This window comes from Procambarus clarkii, chromosome 16 (genome assembly GCF_040958095.1).
Source record: "Procambarus clarkii isolate CNS0578487 chromosome 16, FALCON_Pclarkii_2.0, whole genome shotgun sequence".
Classification (NCBI taxonomy): Eukaryota; Metazoa; Arthropoda; class Malacostraca; order Decapoda; family Cambaridae; genus Procambarus; species Procambarus clarkii.
Window position 1 is genome coordinate 12,715,280 of NC_091165.1, and position 21,603 is coordinate 12,736,882.

The following is a 21,603-nucleotide window of genomic DNA, read 5'->3' on the forward strand; positions in this document are numbered from 1 at the left end:
CCGCCTCCACTCCCCACCCTCCACAACCATCACTCACCCTTACTTTTACCAATCCCTTTCATATCCGCACTAACCTTTACTCAAGTCACATCAATATTGGCCATTTATAAACCCATGGAAATAATTTTACACTATAGGCTTACATAATCTAACTTGCCTCTAACAAACGCGTTTCACAACTAACATTCAGCATGCGAAAATTTTAATTTCAACTTTCAATGTTTTCATAAATCTGGCTACTTACACAGCATTTAGCCACAGAAGAATACAACAAATAATATTAAATGTATCTGTTTATTAACAATTACATAACCGTTATTCAGTTACTGTTCAAAATCAAAATGTTTATTCAGGTAAAAGTTACCTGAATAAACAGGTACAAACAAATAAACAGGTTTGTAACTCGTCTACAAGACGAGTTACAAATATAATGTTGGATTTATAGATAGGTATTGTATGTACTAGCTCTAAAGCCACTAATACTCACAGCGTTTCGGGCAAAAAACTTTTGTTTGTTTTTAAATAAATATGCTTATGTTTTTTTTCCAGATCAGTAGTGTTTTCCATAACTGGTACAAATAGTTACAATTCTGTCTGTAATGAACAAGTGTACAACAGTAAATCAACCTAAAATATTTAGACAAAAAACACATATTTAGTACCGGGTATTTTTTTTTTAATTTCCAATTGAAAATAAAAATGAAGGAAAAAAGGCAACTACCTAATCAATCTTAGCCCTAATATAGCATAATAAAAATGCTACATTAAGCAAAAACTTCGTATACCAGACAACCACCTGTTAGTAATACTACCTGGATTTTTTTTTATATTATTATGGAACTACTTTCTGAAATAGCTTGCTGGCAAGCAGTTAAAATTCTATAGGTCGGCAACCCGTCCTTAGACCAAGTCCATGTCATCCAGCGGCCGATCCCAAAGACGCATTCATAAATTTTAACATGCTGTTCATTCAAAACAGGGATTTTCTCAAATATAAATTAATATTAGATATTATCGTATTGTACATATTTAGGCACTGGTTTGGTTAGATTAGGTTAGGTGTTTAGGTTCTGTTGATTATTTGTAGTATGTGGGCGAAGCATTTACCGTGTTGAGGCTCGAACAAAATTCGTCAGAAGCCCCTGTTCCGGTAGTGTTCGAACGTCATTAGTTGAGTGTAGCCCGTCCTCCAAACAAAGACCTAAAAGTGATTCCATGCACCCGCCAAACCCCGTTTATGAATGAAAAACGGTTTACACACGACTCAAAACTGTTGACGTTCGAACACTTCCGGAACTAGTGCTTCACTGACGAATTTTGTTCGAACCACAACACTGTAAATGCTTCACCTACATACTAAAATAATCACCACATCACCAAAATGCGTGCGCAAAAGGAATAACTGACTAACTAGGGAGATGGATCTTGAACTTCTTAACAGAACGCAGATTGTAATTGTCAACACAGCAAAATCCGGATCATCTACTGTGAAAAGCTCAGTCCCCCAAGGTACCGTACTGCTCCGATACTTTTTCTCATCATAATACCATAGTTTTTCATGTTAGTAGACAATATAGAGGACACGGCAAACCTCCAATCGGATGTAAAGCTGGTCTTTCGACGGGCCAGAGATAACAATATGATGTTTAATAAAAAGTTCGAGCTCTTATGGGTATACACACGAAACAATAGGTATAAATTGGATAAGTTTAGATTTAGGAAAGACTTGGGTAAATACTGGTTCGGTAACAGGGTTGTTGATTTGTGGAACCAATTACGCCGTAACGTGGTGGAGGTGGGGATCCCTCGATTGTTTCAAACGTGGATTGGACATGTATACGAGTGGGATTGGGTGGTTATAAGTAAGAGCTGCCTCGTATGGGCCAATAGGCCTTCTGCAGTTACCTTTGTTCTTATGTTCTTTTGTGCTATGGAAAAAAAAATAACTTTTAAATCGGATACCATATATAAAACGGAATCAGTTCACAGTATAGACAGTATAGAACGAAAAAGCAATGTAAAGTATCTAGGAGTAATCATGTCAGAAGACCTTACCTTTACAGAACACCATAAAGGGTATGCTTAGGGGGTGCGAGTTAGGGGACAAGGTAGCTGTCACGACTCCAAGAAAAATGACAGGTTCGATAACAAGGACCTTCCAAACAGGGAATGCCATACCAATGATGACACTTTTTAACACTAATGCTCTCTAGGGTGGAATATTGTTGCACTCTAACAGCCCCAATCAGAGCCGGAGAAATTGCAGACCTAGAGAGCATGCAAAGATCCTTTACCGCTAGAATTCCCTCTGTAAGTCATCTTAATTACTGGGACAGGTTAAAAGTTCTAAATCTGTATTCTCAAGAGGGCAGGCGAGAGAGATGCATAATAATCTACACTTGGAAGATATTAGGAGGACTGTCCCAAACCTGAACACAGACATTACACCACACAAGACCAGAAGGCATGGCAGAATGTGCAAAATACCCCCGGTGAAAAACAGGTGCAATAGGTACTCTGAGAGAAAACTAACAACATCAAAGGCCCGAGAGTGTTCAACACGCTTCAATAAAGAGGCATACCTTTCCGACCCCTCACAGTGGTCAAGAGACCTCGACAAACACCTCCAAAGAATACCTGATCAACCAGGCTGTGATCCATACGGCAGGCTGCGAGTAGCCGCGTCAAACAGCCTGGTTGACTAGAGGACTAACCGGGAGGTATGATTGGAGACCAAGCCGCGGGGTCATTGATTCCCGTTAGCTATGCAGGTAGCCTACGAACCGATATCACCCGGTTCGTAGCTGGTCGTCTGAGACAGCGAGGGTATGAGGTGGTGACGGAGGTGCGGATACCCGATGGTGGGACCTTTTGCAAGCCAGACATCATTGCTTGCAAAAGTGGCGAGGCCGTAATTCTAGACACCCAGGTCTCGGTTGACGGCTTTCCACTCTCCCGGCCACACCAGAGCAAATGTGACCGGTACGGCACCCCCGAGATCCTTCAGTGGGTCAGAGATTACACCGGTGCTAATGCAGTTTCTGCCTCCTCAATTACCTTGAATTGGAGAGGCGGGTTCAGCAATGAGAGTGCCCATGTTCTTAAGAGGTTGGGCTTGACCAACGGAGATTTGGAGATCTGCTCCGTCAAAGCCCTAACCTGGACGTACTCGAGTTATCGTATGTGGTCCAAGAGCACGGGAAGGGGTTGATAATGATCACCCCTGGACATGGGCACGGGTGGACTTCCTTTGTGCCCCGACACCCAGAAGCGACTAGGGTCAGTGGATTCCGGCTAAGGTTACCGGACGTCACCTTGGGGTACCACTTCCTCAGTGGCCGATTTTGGAGATGGCGAGTGGCTTGACCGAACCCGTGAGAGGATAAGCTACGGCTGGAGGGACACATGCGTGCATGTTCCTTGCCACTCCGGGGACTTTACTCGTTCAAGCCAGGCATGTCCTCCCCGTGATATATATTTTTTCCATGCACGCATGACATTAAAGGTGATCGTCTCCTGTCGGAGACGTTATTCATTCATTTAGTGGCATGCCTCTTATTTTGTTTCAAATTATATTTTAATGTACATCCCTTTTTTATTTATCTCCATGTATATTTATTTTTCTGTTTGTTTTGTACACTGTAGGGCACAGCATGAATTTTAGTTTGTTTTAGTTGTAATGTGTTTTTTAGGGTTACGGCTGCGGGGCCTATGCGGCCCATGCCTTGTGGCTGGGTCGCTGGGCTCCATAGACAGATCAACACCCTTTTCCCCCCTGAAGTGGCAAGGGGAGCAAAGGGGACAAAAAATAGTTACAAAAAGTACTATCTAAACAGGAAGACGAGTTGTACTCTAAGTACTTTCAATTTAGTAGGATGGGCTGATGTTTAGTGATACATAAGAACATAACATAAGAACAAGGTAACTGCAGAAAGCCTATTGGCCCATACGAGACAGCTCCTATCTATATCACCCAATCCCACTCAAACATGTCAAACCCACGATTGTGTCAAACCTTGACACAATCGAGGGACTCCACCTCCACCACGTTACAAACATAGGTCTTCATTTATGTTGTGCGCACACGGACATGAGAGATATAGTGGCAAGAGTAGAATAATCTGAGTGAGGAGCAGAGGTGTCAACACAGTCGGATAACACCGGGCATCAGAGGCCTAAGTCTCTTCTATCAACAAATAAAGAAATACTGCTGAAAGAACGGACTAATCAGAAGAGTTGTGATGGCTATGGAGGCCTGCAGCTCCTTGCTATAGGAACTCTTGCAGGAATTGGCCAGCCCAGAGTATGGTGCACGGGGCGAGGCGCCGCCAGCCCAGAGTATGGTGCACGGGGCGAGGCGCTGCCAGCCCAGAGTATGGTGCACGGGGCGAGGCGCCGCCAGCCCAGAGTATGGTGCACGGGGCGAGGCGCCGCCAGCCCAGAGTATGGTGCACGGGGCGAGGCGCCGCCAGAAAGCCAGCATTGATTACTTAAAGTTTAACAAATTTCCACAAATATTATAGCTACCAAACTCCTTCACAGTAATGCCTTCGATGAAATGCTTTGAAGCTTTCCTCCTTTCTTTGGTTTTCTGCAGAAGGTTAATGTGTGTGTGTGTGTGTTCCACCCTACGCGGGCAAAATCCTCACCATACAAACTTGCAACCCATCCTCATGTTTAGATAGTACTCTTTGCAACTATGTGAACCATCGTACACATATTGACGTAATGGACAATTATATAGTAAAACTGGGTACTATTGACGTTAAAGTCCGGGAAAAAATAAAGCTAAAAAAACAAACTCAAATATTCCTAGGCCTAGTATAGCGCATATGTGTACTATATTAGGCTTCAGATAATGTGCATTATGCCAAGGATGATTAGGTTAGGTTTTATTAGCAACAAGTACAACAAATTAGCAACATATACAACAAATACAATAAATTAGCAACATACAATACAAAACCTTTTACGGTTAGTCCAAATTCAGTAGTAGCAAATTCTATTTTCTAATTGTCCATTACGTTACTATACGTACGGTGATACACGTCTTTACTATAAGTACTATCTTGACAAGAGGATGGGCAGAAACATCAGTTAGAGAAGACTGCTTGTGTATCAACCAATTGCTTTTGTCGACAAGATCATGTTTGTCGTTTGTTGCAGTTCAATACCCAAACAATTTTCCCCTAACTACTGTCCATGATAATGTTGACCGGACCACACACTAGAAGATGAAGGGACGGCGACGTTTCGGTCCGTCCAGGACCATATTCAAGTCGATTGTGACTTGATCGACAATCGACTTGAGAATGGTCCAGGACGGACCGAAACGTCGTCGTCCCTTCACCTTCTAGTGTGTGGTCTGGTCAACGTAATTAAGCTACGTTATTGTGACTCATCGCCTGCATATACATGATAATGACTTAACAGTCCAGGGCGGACCGAAACGTCGCTTCTTCATTTTCTGAAGCAAACAAAATTATAATGTTTTTGAAATATTTACATTTCTTTTATGAGAAAATCCGTAGGAGCCGTGAGAGGATTCGAACCTATGCGGTGGGTAGTCCCACGAACACGCCCCAGACAATCAAACCACCACATGGTCAAAAGGATTACAACCTGGGGTACAACTGAAGACACAAGGATTTCCTGAGGTTTCCACTGAAGTCGCACCTGGATTTTCACACAATCCCCCCGTGTACTCTGGCTGTCATCTAGGAATGTTCTACCTTTGAAGCTCCTCTTTCAATACAGAGAGAGTAGGTTAATTTAGCATGTTAAAAGCACTACAAGCAACCACAGATTGTTCAATAAATCACTGAGCTATATGTTTAACAGATCTCTGACCCTGTCCATGGAGGACGGCGGAGGGTGTATATATGCTGGTTAGAATTGTAGATGTGTGGCTACGTCTATGGTAGAAAATAATAACAAAAATAAACAGTAATCACACTAACCTGATGTATCAATGAGAAAATCCGTAGGAATGGTGATAAGGATTCACAGACCCCACGCACACGCCACGCATGTCTAGGACAGCCCCGCTCCTGTGCCAGTAAGTGCCCCACGGGCTCATCATAGCCCGTGCTACTTGCAACATTTGTTCAGAATAACTGAATCTAAAACAACAATCTGAGATGTGTGCGTGGGACTACCCACAGCATAGGTTCGAATCCTCATCACGGCTCCTACGGATTTTCTCCTTGATACATCACGTTAGTGTGATTACTCTGTGTGTGTATGTCTTATATTTGTCTACGACAACACATTAAATATTTTAAATTGACCAAATCACACTTTAAATTTCTATAAATAAAAGGTTTGCAATTCCATTCTGTTCTCGAGAGTGAACGTGATGGTGCAGCTTGATGGTATAATGTATCATGAGCTCAAGTGTTTAAATGTTGAGGGTGAGGGAAGGTGGGTTGGTGGGCCAGGGAGGTAGTGCCCGAGTGGTGGGGTATTATGAGGAGGGGAGGGGGGGACAGTGGCGGCAGACAAGACTAGCTCAAGGTCGGCCACACAAGCTTCTCTTTCCTCCTCTTCACTGTCCCCCTGGTCCTCCATCCTCCAACTGCTGCTAAATCTTTTAAAATTTAATAAATTTCTCCCCAGGAATCGGCTTCGTTATTTTTACACTAGAGTTAAACTCTTGTTTATTAGTTAAATTCCAGTAAACATGTGCTGGACTAGTCTTTCTGCTTGTCCGTCAGAAATGTTGAAATGGTTGCAAAAGACAAACGTTCAGAATTGTTGTTTTTAATTCAACTCGAAGTCACTCATATTGTGAGTGAACATACCTCCATAGTGACAGTATTGGGCAGCGCCTAATAAGTCCAGCGTCACTCATCCTGCGAGTATTTTTACTATTTGTATTTGCAGAACCGAGCTATTAGCTCTTGGACCCCGCCTTTCAAACCAATTTATTTTTCATCTATATCTACTACATATATTTATCTCAAACACGCACAAACACATCCTCAGGAAGCAGCCCGTAGCAGCTATCTAACTCTCAGGTACCTATTTACTGCTAGGTGAACAGGAGCACCAGCGTGAAAGAAACTACCCATGTGTTTCTGCCTCTGGCGGGGATCAAACCCGGGCCCTTAGAACTACGACCCTAGAGAGCCGTCCACTCAGCCGCGTGATTCCAAGTGAACATACCTCAACAGAAAGTATTGGGCAGCGTCACCCATCCTGTGAGTGAACATGCCGTCATGGTGACAGTATTAGGCAGCGACCCTCATCCTATTTTTTTTTATTTTGCCCTGAGGGGCGAGTTTATTGGGCAGCGGCACTCATCCTGTAAGTTGACACCGCCATAACAGCATGTACAACACCCCTAATAGGAAGAAAACCCGCTGGGTTGTTTATCTTCTCATTTGTACCCGAACACAGCTGGGACTTGCTTAACTGTCTTAAGTGAACAGCTCCTCAAACACGAAGAGTAACATTTGTAAACCCTAAAAATCTTACGTTATCTTGCGGGTGCAAAATGAGGAAATCTTTTAACAACAGTATCTGTATTTGACAAATGGTATTTTCCTAACTCAATTCCTGTGAGTGAACATGCCGCCTTGGTGACAGAATCGGGCAACGTCACCCATCCTGCAAGTGAACATACCAGCAAAGTGAGTTTGAGGGTTAGTAAATTAATTATCTTGTTTGACGATATGTTCATATTCGATAAATGAACTAGTCCCAGCTGCGTCTGGACACAAGTGACACGATGAACAACCCAGGGGGGGCTTTCTTCCTATTGGAGAGTGTTGTACACGCTGCTATGTTCACTCACAGGATGAGCGACGCTCCCCCATTTTTTACCAAATGGTACTAGGTACTTGGAGCTTTGTAACTTATTCACTCAACCGAAATTTTTAAGTGCAAGCTAGTTGACTAATCCCTGCACTCTGTAGCTCATCAGTGACTAGAACAACATCAGTGCTATGAACCTTAGTTCAATGTTAATAGAATGATTCGTGGTTAATACCAGCGAGTAAGCCATGCAAGAAGTAGTTAGGGGAGAAAGAAACAGTAGAGGGGAGGTCCAGGCCACACGCAATGGTCAGCATTCAGAGTTGGAGGGAACCGTGTGTTAGAGTCCGCCGCCGCCTATTACACACGACCTTGACATGGCGTAGTGGGTAGTGCTTCCCTCCCACCAACACCACCTTGTAATACTATTAATTTCATTCCTCCCTCCCTCCCGTTACATGAATAGCAACGCCTTATATGTGTAATTCACTCGCTATGGCAGCGAATATGAGTTTACGTTGTTATCCAATATTCAGTGTGTGTGTGTGTGTGTGTGTGTGTGTATTATATATATATATATATATATATATATATATATATATATATATATATATATATATATATATATATATATATATATATATATATATATATATATATATATAATATATATATATGTCGTACCTAGTAGCCAGAACGCACTTCTCAGCCTAATATGCAAGGCCCGATTTGCCTAATAAGTCAGGTTTTCATGAATTAATTGTTTTTCGGCTACCTAACCTAACCTAACTTTTTCGGCTACCTAACCTAACCTATAAAGATAGGTTAGGTTAGGTTAGGTAGGGTTGGTTAGGTTCGGTCATATATCTACGTTAATTTTATCTCCAATTAAAAAAAAAATGACCTCATACATAATGAAATGAGTAGCTTTATCACTTCATAAGAAAAAAATTAGAGAAAATATAATAATTCAGGAAAACTTGACTTATTAGGCAAATCGGGCCCAGCATAGTAGGCCGAGAAGTGCGTTCTGGCTACTAGGTACGACATATTATAATATATATATATATATATATATATATATATATATATATATATATATATATATATATATATATATATAAAGGTTCAAGTAAGTTCATTTGATATCATAAAATACAGCCCTGAAGGATAGAGTAGCTGAGGCTATCTGCTTGATGGGGGTCTGGGAGTCCTCCCCAAGGCCGGGCCGAGGCCAGGCTTGACTTGTGACTAGTTCTTCAGTATTTCTACCCTCCTCATATTACAGTCAACCACGTACGTCATGGAAACAATACCTAGAGTGGCTCCTGGAAGTCCTACTCCCAAAACTTGTCTTCCGATTACCTGAACAAGAATGTTGTTTGGAGCGGCCCGCAGGACCACATATCCATCACAACCTGGTTGGTCCTGCACTTCTCGCAATAGGACCAGCGAGATTGACAGGCGAATACCAGGAATATCCACATGGAATGTACAAAAGATGTATACCATTTACATTTTGTTTATTTCAAGGAGTTGTATTCTCGCAGCATGACCTATATGAATATATATATATATATATATATATATATATATATATATATAAATATATATATATATATATGAATGAGAATGAGAGAGAGAGAGAGAGAGAGAGAGAGAGAGAGAGAGAGAGAGAGAGAGAGAGAGAGAGAGAGAGAGAGAGAGAGAGAGAGAGAGAGAGAGAGAGAGAGAGAGAGAGAGAGAGAGAGAGAGAGAGAGAGAGAGAGAGAGAGAGAGAGAGAGAGAGAGAGAGAGAGAGAGAGAGAGAGAGAGAGAGAGAGAGAGAGAGAGAGAGAGAGAGAGAGAGAGAGAGAGAGAGAGAGAGAGAGAGAGAGAGAGAGAGAGAGAGAGAGAGAGAGAGAGAGAGAGAGAGAGAGAGAGAGAGAGAGAGAGAGAGAGAGAGAGAGAGAGAGAGAGAGAGAGAGAGAGAGAGAGAGAGAGAGAGAGAGAGAGAGAGAGAGAGAGAGAGAGAGAGAGAGAGAGAGAGAGAGAGAGAGAGAGAGAGAGAGAGAGAGAGAGAGAGAGAGAGAGAGAGAGAGAGAGAGAGAGAGAGAGAGAGAGAGAGAGAGAGAGAGAGAGAGAGAGAGAGAGAGAGAGAGAGAGAGAGAGAGAGAGAGAGAGAGAGAGAGAGAGAGAGAGAGAGAGAGAGAGAGGAGAAAAAAAAAGAGAGCAGTCATCTCTGGTGACTGGCAGGTCTGCGAGGCTCGTTTTGGTTGCACAATTCAAAAATTGGTGGTTTTAGGAAATGTTTCACGATCGAAAATTTGCGAAGACGCTTGTGTATATTTTTATTATATAAATAAAAACTAAGTAATTTTGACATAACTGTACCACGTGTTGTTAATAAAGGCCAACCCGTCGTCAGACCAAGTCCATTACCTCCAGCAGTCGACCCCACAGATGCATTCATCAATTTTAACATGCTGTTCATTCAACAGGAATTTTCTCAAATATCAATTATTATTATTATTTGATATTACCATATTGCACATATTTAGGCACTGGTTTGGTTAGATGTTTATGTTATGTTGGCAATTATTTGTATTTGTGGTACGTGGGTGAAGTATTTACAGCGTTGTGATTAAAACAAAATTCGTCATTCACGCACTTGTTCCGGAAGTGTTCGAACGAAATCAGTTATGAGCCGTGTTTAAACCGTTTTCATTCATAAACAGGGGGTTTGGCGGGTGCATGGAATGGACTTTGCGTCTTTGTTTAGAGGACGGGCTGGAAAAAACAAATCAGGAGGCAGTGAGCCTGGAGAGGGCGGGGGAGGGGAGGAGGGGGAGGAGGGGGTGGTGGTGGTGGTGGTGGTGGGTGGTGTCAGTGTACAGCGAGGAGCGGAGAAAGCTGACCTTATAGTTATGGAGGAATACGAGAGGCTTGATTTACTTTGTTCCACCACAGACGTGGCCATATAGCTACAAACATATAACAATTGTGTTGTCTTACGTAGACAGGGTTACAGACATTTTACACTGGATACAAGTCTAGTGTTGTGTAGTGGGTTCTTAAGACACTCAACACAGGTGATCGAAGACCTTTATAAACTCAAGTATTAATTACATCCATATTATATAATTGTTGTATTACACAGTAAATCTTTGTTACAAGTCTAGTATTCAGATAATATTTACAGTTGAGTATATCTCTACCAATGATGTATGAGGTGACTCAGTACGGGACATTCTGGAATATAATGTTCCAGATAATGCATGTTCTCCCCGTCACTAAGCCGACAGTGTGTTGAACGACGGAGTTTAGCAAGTTGTCAAGTGCGTGTGTACCTCACTCTATCCTCGTCACGAAATGTTGCAAGTGCCAGCTTGATTAGTCCCATATACAAGTTCCCTCGTGGTATTACTTATAGCGTTTAATGCTACAGTTGAACAACAGAAGTACACTTACATCGCATCAGGCTTGGATACCCATGTGCATGGGAAATAGGCTTACAGATTCCGGAAGATGAGAGGAAATGTCAGCACTGGAGAAATGCCCGACAGACCACTGGAACATTATCTAACACAGTGCACAGTTACAAACCCATTAAGATTTCAACTTAAATTCAACAGAGCAGAAGTTGTTAAACACATGGGACAAAATCTTACTGAAGCGACCATACGAGTCATAAATACTCATACTCCGCCCAAGTAAACAGAAACAAGCAACACTTAGTGAGCCAGCCAGAGGCTTAGGGCCCGCGCAGAAATATCCCTTAAAAAAAAAAAAAAAAAAAAAAAAAAAAACGCTACATTTTTCAGGTCTGTCAAAACAATTTATTGACCATCGTTTTTGTATTCTCTTTGTTAAGGCAAATAAAATCCTATATTAATTTCTAGTTCTAGTCTGCTATGGGCTAAGTTTCGCAAGCGTGTCAATATCATGCTTTTGAGATGCCAACATGGGATGGGGACGAGATCGTGGAGAAGGTAAACACAAACGCATGAAGATGATAAAGTTGGACACAGGGAAACTTGAGAGTGGGAGTGTGGGGGGAAAAGGGGGGGTAGGAGGGGGGGGGGGGACGAAGTAAAACCGGTGTGATGGGTTACACGGACACGTTGGGTACGTATCGTCCAGCCAAATGTTATTGTTCCAACTCGTCCTCTCGCTAAACACGTCGCAGTTTTTAAGAATCGACAAATTCTTTAAAAATGTGACACATGTACAAATTACAGAACGGTAATAATGGTGTAAATAATGATACGTCCATCGACCTCGATAGATTAGGTGGGTTGCTTGGGTTCATACATTTCCGGTTAGGCAAAACGGTTTCATTTTTGTGCCGACTCAGCACTGAGCTAATTTTTCTCCAACAATGCTTAAGCATAGAAATGGGAGTAAACTGTGCGCCATCTTTATCGTGAACTATACTCACGTTCTCGTGAACGTGAGCTATCGTGAACTATATGACAAGTGATCACGATCTCCCGCATCACCCAAGTCTTACAAATGCATATATTTCAAGGTTCTAAAGTTTAATCCCCCCCTCCACCCCCCATTTACTTTGTATAAACTACACATTTGTATTCACCACATTTTAGGTACCATTCAGGTACACCGCATTTTAACAAATAGTGACCTGCCGAATTGGCAAATTGAAACAAAAAGAAAATGAAGGCAAGACAAAGACAAGAGCAACTTTATGTAAGAAAGGACTACAAACACACCAGCACCGTCTCTCCCGTCACCGACCCCACTCGCACCACCCTGGAAACTGAAACAAGTTTATTGAGATATACAAACACAAAGGGATGAGGTGGCTCAAGGTTTTCCCACTACGTTCAGAACGTGTCCATATTATATATATATATATATATATATATATATATATATATATATATATATATATATATATATATATATATATATATATTATTAAATATGACCGAAAAAGTAAGATTAATAATTCTAACACGAATTTTCTCAATCTTTCGTACATTACGCTTCACTGTTGGAGGTAAATCAAAAATCAATTCTCCAAAATTCATTTTTATTTCTAGTCTGACGCGACACGGGCGCGTTTCGTAAAACTTATTACATTTTCAAAGACTTTAGTTCACAAATACACAACTGAATAGAACTTACGTATCTCCGATTTTATATCTACATTTGAGTGAGGTGGAAGGGGTGATGTGGCATTAACACAAGACAGAACAAAATGTGGTATTAATAGGGTATTAATTTCATCAACACAAGACAGAACAAGAGTATTAATAGGGTATTAATTTCATCAACACAAGACAGAACACGAAACAATGGATATTGAATAGAAGTGTTTGTAGAAAGCCTATTGGTCCATATTTCTTGATGCTTCTATATTGGAGCGGAGTCTTGAGGTGGGTAGAATATAGTTGTGCAATAATTGGCTGTTGATTGCTGGTGTTGACTTCTTGATGTGTAGTGCCTCGCAAACGTCAAGCCGCCTGCTATCGCTGTATCTATCGATGATTTCTGTGTTGTGTCATCGATAGATACAGCGATAGCAGGCGGCTTGACGTTTGCGAGGCACTACACATCAAGAAGTCAACACCAGCAATCAACAGCCAATTATTGCACAACTATATTCTACCCACCTCAAGACTCCGCTCCAATATAGAAGCATCAAGAAATATGGACCAATAGGCTTTCTACAAACACTTCTATTCAATATCCATTGTTTCGTGTTCTGTCTTGTGTTGATGAAATTAATACCCTATTAATACTCTTGTTCTGTCTTGTGTTGATGAAATTAATACCCTATTAATACCACATTTTGTTCTGTCTTGTGTTAATGCCACATCACCCCTTCCACCTCACTCAAATGTAGATATAAAATCGGAGATACGTAAGTTCTATTCAGTTGTGTATTTGTGAACTAAAGTCTTTGAAAATGTAATAAGTTTTACGAAACGCGCCCGTGTCGCGTCAGACTAGAAATAAAAATGAATTTTGGAGAATTGATTTTTGATTTACCTCCAACAGTGAAGCGTAATGTACGAAAGATTGAGAAAATTCGTGTTAGAATTATTAATCTTACTTTTTCGGTCATATTTAATAATATATGTCTACAGGAAAGACTGCTACCAAAATATACTAATATATATATATATATATATATATATATATATATATATATATATATATATATATATATATATATATATATATGTGTGTGTGTGTATATCACACACATCTTACACACATAATGAGAACCACGTGCTCTATATATATATATATATATATATATATATATATATATATATATATATATATAATATATATATAATATATATGTGTGTATATATATATATATATATATATATATATATATATATATATATATATATATATATATATATATATATATTATATATATTTATATATATATTATATATATTTATATCATTTATGTACCCACATTACAAATAATCGAAGGAGCTCATTAGGCTCAGGAACCTGTACACCAGTTGATTGATGGTAGAGAGGTGGGACCAAAAAGTCGCAGCTCAACCCTCACAAGCACAACTATGGCAATACAAATAGACGAGTACTGAACCATCTGGTTCCGTACTTGTCTGATAGATTTATAACTATGTACAAATACATTGACTATAATAACAACAATTAGGCTTCAATAGACATCAGACAAATCAACACAAATTTATAATCTAGGTGCGACGAACAATCAAGAACATAATGAGTGAAGGTGTGAGACTAGCATACCACACAATATGCACTTATTTTTCATTGGTAGCTGTTCCAGAGTTGGAGGACAGATACTTAGGGCTACCATATCAAACTTTGCAGGAATAACGACGATTTTATCTGGAGTGTCACCAGGGTCTCAGGATCAAAATGCAGTACAGTACCCCCCCCCCCCCCATGAGGGAAAGGAGCCTCCCAGTGTACCCCCCCCCCCCCCACCATAAAGGGAGGGCACAGTTCCAATGGCCTTTCCCACCTGTTCTCTTACAAGTAACGCTTTTCGCTCGTATGCGGTACCAAAGGCCAAAAAAGGTTGTAATAGAAAATGGAAGCGGCTCGCGAAAGTTACTTACTGTCCCGTTTTGTTTTGGGTTCTCTGGTGGGCTAGGAGAGGACACTTTAAATTTATCGTTTCTTGATTTTGGAAACCTTAGGAGGACAGGCTGCTCTTTCACAAAGTCTCTCAATATGAAATTTTTTGCCCAGAGTCTATAGACTTTATGATAAGTTTAATAGGGACTTATCACATGCCTCTATGACTAAAAATCCTGTGTGATGGGGAATTTTTAGCATCACGTAGCTAGCTTTTTGACACACTGTACTCCCTGCCCCCCATATATAGTCTAGGGTAGCTGCACAAATGCAGATGTACCTAATATATTAATAAAAAAAGGGAAGTCTGATACTGACTGAATTGACTGGAGGGTGGGAGTATGAATGAGAGAATGGGAGAGGAATAATAGAAGAATGAGACCGAAGGGAGGGAGAGAGATACTGACGTAAAGAGGGAATTGATTACCAACTTGGACTGCCTTTGAGCAGCCTGAGAGCAGTAATATTCCGGGAACATCAACTAAATTTCGGAGACTTGAGGCAAAGTGAAATTCACACCAGTTCCTCCATCTATCATCATTCTATTATGCAGGAAGTACCGCACGTCTATGGGTCATCCAATAAGGTTAGCAGACTTCTAGATGTTACCACTGCTAGGCTTAGGCTCGGCAACAAGTACCTCTGGGAGCTTGTAACATCTGCTGATGTAGATTTGACTAAATGTAAACTCTGTCAGCAGAACTATTCCCATACTTTGCGTCATTATATAATGGAATGTGAAAAAATCGCGAAATTTAGAGATAACACTATCAATAGTGTTCAAGAAATGTATAAGTACTTCATTCATAATGATGTGCTGCCCGAAATCTTAGCGAAGTATCCAAAATGTGCTTACTGTAGGTGCAGCCTGCACATGACTGTAAAGCTGCCGCCCAGTTGTGTGGGTGTGCAGCAAGACTAGTAACTGTGTGACTCACCACAGATGTAAAGTGCCTTGTATAGTGACTGTTGTGAACCTCTTGTTGAATCACTTGTGACAAAAGATTATTGATGTGTGTACTTGTATGGGTGATTAAAATATGTATGTATATATGTATACGCATATATACATGTACATGTATGAATGAGAATGTGTACATGTATATATAACATTAATAATTTTGTAACTAGCGTCAAAAAATTTTATTTGCTTAGCTAAACGAACTAGAGGGTTCAGTTCCTGAACCGATTATGTGCCTCTGTAATCCTTTACACCACCGCCCACGGGATGGGTATGGGGTGCATAATAAAGAAACTGAATAGCGAGGGTGGTTAAAATGTACAAATGGATAGAGAGAATACATAAAATGAAAATAAATAGGGGTCTTTAAATTCTACAATCAAGGACAAGGGGGTCATACTGTACAAACTTTATTAAGTACCCGTCAGCACTGGTTGGCAAGAGCGGTATACGAGCAAATGTCAAACATTATAAAACAAATGCCTTGGGAAGTATAAAAACATTACAGACAGTTACAGTAATTAGTCGTCTATAACATCTTTCTCATGACCCAGTAGGCCTATTCCAGTGTAACTTTCAAGTATAAAGAGCACCTTTGACATGAAGCTAAGAAACCAATGAGAGGTTAGAGTAAAGTATTGTGGTAGTGGGTTTGGAGAAGGTTGCGCGGAGCTGTGGAGGTGGAGCCAAGTGCTGCGTGTCAGGGAGGTGGCGTCCCGGCACAACCCCCCCCCCCCACGTGTTGCACCTCACGTCAACACACCTCCACCCGCCCTCTTAAAACTGTCCCACCTACCTTTCCTCACCATCTACCTCAGGATTCTATTTACCTCATCATTCCCATCAACACAGTGCCACCATCAACTCGCTCATGCTCCGGGTAACTGATCTCCCAGCAACCCGTCCTCCTAAAGTTCAAAACATCAAGAAAACTGTCAAATTAATGTGTCTCCTAACCTATCAGAGGATCCAAAATTAGACAGCACGTTACTTTCGTGAGCCGCTTCCATTTTCTAGTACGACAATTTTTGGCCTTGTTAACGCATACGAGCGAGAAGCGACGTTCCATGTGGGAGGACAGGTTGCTCCCAGAGACCTCCCTCTCTAGGAAAGATAGTTATAGGATGTATGTTTACAGTTTTCTAACCGACATAAAAAGGGCACAAACACGCAGCATTAATTTTTGTCTGTACATTTTCTGCACGCGCGAGCATGTGTATCTTCAGAGAGCAAGTAAGAATGAGTACCAGAGCCTCGAAATGTTGCCATACGCAACAAAACCTATGAACAAAACCTCCCAAGCAGCCAACCAAGGTGAGAGAGGTATAAACGTGGTGGAGTAAAGATAATCAAACCTGAAAAAAGTATGTATTTTTTTACGTCAACTGTACTCTTTAAACTAACCGAGCCTAACCTAACGAATATAACTATGTTTTATACATGGTTTATGACGTCACATTTGTCATGCCAGTGTAGACGTTATACCCTAGTGAATAATGGTGACCACTCCGGGAAAGTCGTCGTCTCTCAGCATTTCATCTCTAGCTACTCTTTCCTTTATTGCTTCACTTCACTACATTTATTATACTTTTGTTTATTTTCTTTATCTAGAGCAGAACACGAGAAGCTTCTCTTAACAAGCGCGTGTGTTACTGACAAGTTACAACCAAACACACATGATGTAAATATTGCGAGTTTGGCGTCAAACCAAGTACGCAGCCCTAACAATAGGGTGGTAAAGGTGCCAGTGCTAACATGTCTTACCATCCCTCACTCCCAGGTCTTGACAACTCCTTAGACATCCTGAACGCTTCCCCATCCCCACCTCATACCAAACTCACTGATAGTAATACTAAAACACTGACAACCTCCAATCCAATAAGTGTGTCCGTTACTACCTTCCTCCATTACATCTCTCCCTCCAGAACAAAATAAAACTATTTACTTTGTATAATCAATTACGCATACGCATGCAGGCGATGAGTCACAATAACGTGGCTGAAGTATGTTGACCAGACCACACACTAGAAAGTGAAGGGACGACGACGTTTCGGTCCGTCCTGGACCATTCTCAAGACAATCGACTTGAGAATGGTCCAGGACGGACCGAAACGTCGTCGTCCCTTCACTTTCTAGTGTGTGGTCTGGTCAACACGCATACGCATAATCGTATGCAACGTCTTTGAATAACGTTTTAAAAGAAAGGGAAGATAAAAATTATTCTACATTAAGGGAATGCATTCACCCGTGCTGGGTCAGGAGTAGGCACAATGGGCGCAATAGGAAGAGGTGTTGAGGAAGGGCGAGGGAATGTGGTGGAGAGGGTGGAGCAAGTCTTGGTGAGGACGGGACCAGGCCCAGGTTGAGGATCAATAGCGGGCTCACTACCCGCCACACCGCCACACAACACATCTTTGCTAAAGGTCACACGAGGCAAGAATCATACGGTATACTTCACCTGGGCCGTATATAGATTATATTGTATATATAATATACATGTTTGTGTTTGTATATGCTTGCCCGAAACGCTGTGCACATTAGTGGCTTTAACCATGGTATATACTAGATTTGTCTACAAATACAACATTCTGTTTGTAACTCATTTTTTATGTATATACTATTACCTGAACAATCCATTATTATTATTATACTAAATTCATTATAATGCGGTACATCATTGCTATTTGATAAATCCTTGCTTTATTTGCTGTACCCAAGAAACACGCAGTTAAGAGCACAGGATCTAATCACCATACAACAAGCAAAAGAGCCTGGCATACCACACAACACAACACAACCTCCATCACACTACACCGCTTTGTATTATAATAAAAAGGGATCAAACAAAGAGCTGCCACCACAGGCAGCAGAGTGGTGGCAATGCTTCAGGTGGAGCATTCTGTGGTGGCTTGGCCAACAAGGCGAACCGCTTCTGCCCACAATACCACTAACAATAGTCAACACACTTCCAACTGGCTACACAACCTTACTGTGTGTTCCCACGACATTCTTTCTACATTATACACATCCACGGTAAACAAACACATAACTACTCTAGACAGTTTAAAGAATTGTTAGTGGCTCCATTTTAAGTTACCATTGGGTTACCATTTAAGAGTTCATAGGCAAGACATGAATGTGTGTAATGGGGTGGAAGCTAGGTAACTAAGAAATTAGAAAGCCAGTAGTCGATCAAGATTTTGTAATTGTTATTGTGCACCCCATATTGTGCATTGTTCCACCCTGTGAACGGTAGCGCCAAAAGTATTACAGAGGGCACAGAAGATCTTGAGCAATTACATCTATCCTGCACACCTTATAATTATAATGTCATCCAGTTACAGAGATTGTTCCATTTCAATAACTATGTATTTACAGTTAAGCATTATACATAACTTGGTCTTTTAGCTAATACATAACTGTTTTAGCTATAGAGATATAACATGGTCATAGAATCATCTATGACCATCGAATCATCTATGAGCGAATATGACGGCCTAATCATCCAGGCCGTCATATTCGGGATACGAACAAGGTGGCGTAATGATTACAGGAGGCATGGCAAAAGTGCAAAACAGCCCCGTTGAAAAATAGAGGTGCAATGAGCACATTTAATAGTGAACTCATCAAGGGCTCAAGACTTTTTAACACTCCCTCCAAACATAAGGAACATAACTAGCCGACCCCCTCGCGGTGTTCAAAGGAAACTTGATAAACACACTTCAAAGGGACACTTAATCAACCGGGTTGTAATTCAAACGTTAAACTGCGTTCAGCGGCGTTTAACAACCTGGTTAACCAGACCACCAATTTCAATTTCTTTCTTTATTATGAACCACCAAATAGGCATGTTAAGAAACTGGGCCGCAAGGACTGGGTCCTCGCGGTGGACCACGGTACGAACATGACACGCGGGCTAGGTACAGGTTTTTTTTAGTTTAACTTTATTTATTATGCACCTCATACCCCATCTTGTGGGCGGTAGTGGAAAGGGTCACAGGGACAGATAATGGGGTCAGAGACAACCATTTTGAATTAAATATTTACACATCTCTTGAACATTTGTTATAGAATTCTCTGAAATCACGTATCTTTTCGCACTCTATCACATAGTGACGGAGGGTGTGCAAAATAATTTTGTTGACAGTTTACATTTGGTCAGGTCTACATCAGCAGATAATGAGAATTCCCAGAGATACTTGTAAGCGAGTCTACGCCGAGCAGTAGTAACATCTAGAAGTTTGCTGATTTTATTGGATGAATCATAGATGTGTGGCTCCTCTTGCATGATAGTATGATGACAGATGGAATTACTGGTGTCGATTTCACTTTGCCTCAGATCTACAAGATTTTGTTGAAGTTCTTGGTGTACTGCTGCTCTCAGATTGCTCATTGACAATCCAAGGTTATACTCGATTTGCTTCTTGGGTGGAAAGGGAGGGATTAGAACTGGAAAGGGTGTAATCTCCCACGGTGCAGAAAAGTTCCGTTGTTCTCTCTTGGTACAAATTATAAATCTGATTCATTCTGGAGTTCAGTTCCAGTTTTAGTTATCCATTTGAAACAATGTTAACCTTCAATAAGGAAATTCTGGAGGGCTTCTGGAGTGCATGAGTTAGGATTTCTTGAGTTTTCAGATGATTTAGGAGCCTAGCGTCCCCGCGGCCCGGTCCTCGATCAGGCCTCCTTTTTGTTACACATCCCCAGGAAGCAGCCCGTAGCAGCTGTCCGACTCCCAAGTACCTATTTACTGCTAGGTAACAAGGCATCAGGGTGAAAGAAACTTTGCCCATTTGTTTCCGCCTCCACCGGGGATCGAATCCGGAACCTCGGGACTACGAATCCGAAGAGCTGTCCACTCAGCTGTTATGAGCTAGCCTAAGCATTTTTATATCAATTTGACAGTTAATTTCAGTAACGGGACGAATGGTTGAGTGAGTAGGTTGGTGTCGAGGACATGAAAGACGCCAGTGAGGAGTGGAGCAGCAGTAGGAGGATGAACCAGTGTCACAGCTGACCCCCAACGTAATCAATGCACGTGACCACCCTCCTCTACAATCTGAAGTTCATCCTCGCTCATACTTCCATCGCCTATTTTGACTAACGTCCTTGGTATACACAAGTCCATTATTATAAAAATAATAAATGTCTAGAAAGAGAGGCCCTGCAAGCGACTGTGACAAAGTAATAACTTCCCCCTTACCCAGGAGTTGTACGCTGTCCGAGACAAATATAGCAGAGAGGCGTTTATTTTAAGGCCGCTCCTTTTCTACCTTGTTGTACTGCCCCTCTCAGTTCTCCTGCCCGACCGCCTCAACCCCTCCCCCGTACCTTACCTTGCAGTTACCTTGCCTTGATTTTGGGGCTCAACATCCACGCGGTCCGGTCTCTGACCAGGCCTCCTAGCTGATGGTCTGGTCAAGGTCTCGGCTGGTCAGTAGATTCACTATTTATGTAACAAATATGTATTATAAATATATATATATATTTTTTTTAGTGTAGGTATGAGAAGTTATTAACGCAGTGTTACCGGTAGGCGCTACAGGCGGTCACGTTACTCCCGTTACCAAAACAGTCTAACGATCCCTTAACCCGACACAGTCGCCCGAAACTGCATTTCGTCTCAATATTAATTAATAATGTTAAAAGTTCGTGTTTTATCACCATGAATTTTGTGATGGGAATGACTACTTTTGAATAAATACGATAATAAAAGCAACATTTGAAAATGCAGCAAAAATTTAACAGTTAATCTAATGAGGAGAAATGCACAAATAAGAAAT

At 41.2% G+C, this 21,603-nt stretch overlaps 1 protein-coding gene across 4 annotated transcripts in view; it reads right to left on the reverse strand.

The window, feature by feature from the left end:
* The window catches only part of LOC123760074 (serine/threonine-protein kinase VRK1), a 112,049-nt gene that overhangs the window by 45,452 nt on the left and 44,994 nt on the right, over window positions 1–21,603 (reverse strand). The window lies entirely within an intron of this gene.